The sequence below is a fragment of the Manis javanica genome, chromosome 1, assembly GCF_040802235.1.
Source record: "Manis javanica isolate MJ-LG chromosome 1, MJ_LKY, whole genome shotgun sequence".
In the NCBI taxonomy this organism is placed as follows: Eukaryota; Metazoa; Chordata; class Mammalia; order Pholidota; family Manidae; genus Manis; species Manis javanica.
In genome coordinates, this window is record NC_133156.1 from 188,051,015 (window position 1) to 188,053,712 (window position 2,698).

At 37.9% G+C, this 2,698-nt stretch overlaps 1 pseudogene; it reads right to left on the reverse strand.

The window, feature by feature from the left end:
- Window positions 1-1,510: 1,510 nt before the first annotated feature.
- LOC140843332 (PRELI domain containing protein 3B pseudogene) lies at window positions 1,511-2,134 on the reverse strand (annotated as a pseudogene).
- Between the last annotated feature and the right edge of the window lie 564 nt (window positions 2,135-2,698).

Sequence of the window (2,698 nt, forward strand, 5' to 3'; positions counted from 1 at the left end):
ATAATGCCCCCTTCCTTCCCCTCCTTATCCCTCCCTTCCCACTCCTCCTCCCCAGTTCCTTTCCCTTTGGTAACTGTTAGTTCATTCTTGGGTTCTGTGAGTCTTCTGCTGTTTTGCTCCTTCAGTTTTTTCTTTGTTCTTATACTCCGCAGATGAGTGAAATCATTTTATACTTGTCTTTCTCTGCCTGGCTTATTTCACTGAGCATAATACGTGTAGCTCCATCCATGTTGTTGCAAATGGTAGGATTTGTTTACTTCTTATGACTGAATAATATTCCATTGTGTATATGTACTATCTCTTCTTTATCCATTCATCTACTGAAGGACAGTTAGGTTACTTCCATTTCTTGGCTATTGTGAATAGTGCTGTGATAAACATAGGGGCGCATATGTGAATGTTTAGGGTTTTTATGTACAATATTATGTGATCTGCAAATAGTGACAGTTTGACTTCTTCTTTCCCAATCTGGATGCCTTGTATTTCTTTGTTTTGTCTGATTGCCATGGCTAGGACCTCCAGTACTATGTTGAATAACAGTGGGGAGAGTGGGCATCCCTGTCTTGTTCCCTATCTTAGAGGAAAAGCTTTCAGCTTCTCACTGTTAAGTATGATGTTGGCTGTGGGTTTGTCATATATGGCCTTTATTACATTGAGGTACTTGCCCTCTATATCCATGTATGTAAAAAAAGATGTTTTGTGGTGACAATTATTTCACAAAGTAATTATATTCAAATAACTTGACATCATGCTTTGGCAATTACAGAACCATGATTTTGACACATGGCAATTTATAAGTTAAGCAAATGTGAAATGCTAAAATATGTGAATAGCTGTTGTTCTGTTTAAGAGTGCTTCAAAATTTGGTAATGACTTAATTTTTTCAGTTAACAACCAGCCCACAGTACAGCATACCAAGTCATAAAGTACAAACCCAAGGAAGGTAATACTTTTACTAAGTTATAAAACTTTGACAAATCAATACAGTACTCTTAATAATCATATTTTTATAGGGGTCATATATTGCTTTAGTGATAATTTTCACTCCGAAAAATGTCATTTAAGTACCAAATCCAAACACTGTGGGTTTCAGTGGTGGTTTATAGCAGAGCAAGTTATTCTATACCAATCAACATCTTTTAAAACTATACAATATCTCCTTTTCAAATGAGTTCCCTCATACAATCATCTGACGTTTACTGCAGCAAGGCAACTGTGTACACTTAAGAGATGGCTCTGCTTTGTTCAGAGTTGGTCCAAAGCCAGGTAGAGTTCCAAAGCATGAAAAGCTTTAAAATTCTACCTTAAGCAGATTTAATATTCCATACCAATTTCTAAGAACTTTTCAAAAATTGTTAAATATTCACATAAATATCAGATTCTTCAAAACTAGTCAGTTATTTCAAACAATGCTAATTTCAGTGATCCCTTTTCCTCAGAAACCCTGCATCTCTTTGTATTGATCAAAAGTCACATAGCCTTTTCAGTTTATTTAAAAAAACTACCTAAAATATAGTTTTACTTTTTAAATAACAAATAAATATATTGCTGGTTTGTAGAGACCTGGGGGCTCGGGTGTTGTAGACCAACTTCCTTTTTCATCATTTTCTACAAATGCTGCAGCCACTGGTGTCCTCCTGCTCACTCTTGCCAAAGCTGTCAATTCCCTAAGCTCAGCATTTAATTTATGTATTACCCATTCCATTGCTTCTCGGCCTTTATTAGTGTTTGGAGATATCGTACTTGCCATCAGTCCTTTGAGGTAACTGCTGAGACTGACTCCTTTCACAGTAATTATGGCTTCTTGAGTCAAAACAGTTTTTTCTGGGTCCTGAGGATATGGTTTGCATGTAAGTCTCTCATCTACTGAAACCATATTTGTAAATGAAATATTAGTAGATTTAAGTTCCATTGTTTTCTCTACAGGATCAACTACAGAATGTTCTTGCACATATGTTTTGGTTCTTGCCTCACCAATAAGAGATTTCATAATGGAAGGCAGTCCCCAGTCTGTGCTGAGAAGTCTGTGTCTGTGCCACGTTCTGGAGAGATCTATATGTCTGTCCAGTATATCAACTCCAACCACACTTGGATTCATAGGGTTTGGGTATTTCTGCATTGCAGCTATTGGAACAGTTCCCATGGGTGGTCAAAGGCATGCTCCAAAGTCCAGATCTTGATGGTGCCGGTGCCTACACGATGTCCAGGGGCCGCTAGGGCACAACAAAGCAAGGAGGTCACACTTGCCCCTGCACCAACCCCCAGCTACCTGGCCGGCAGCACCACACACCAGACAAGAATTTTTTAAAGGGACCAAAGGTACCTGGGAAAAAATGGACTCAATACCATTAATTTCAGGGAAATGCAAATCAAAACCACAATGAGATATCACTTCACATCCACAAAGACAGCTATAATCAAAAAGACAGGTGATAACAAGTGTTGGTGAGGAAATGGGGAAATTGGAACCTTCCTCCATCACTAGTAGGAATATAAAATGGTACAGCCACATTGAAAAACAGACTGTCCACTCCTCAAAATGTTAAACATAGATTTATATATGACCCAGCAATTCACTCGTAGGTATATACCCAAGAGACAATAAAACATTTTCAAACAAACACTTGTACATGAAGGTTCATGGCAGCATTTTTCATAATAACCAAAAAGCAGAAACAACTCAAATGCCCATCAACTG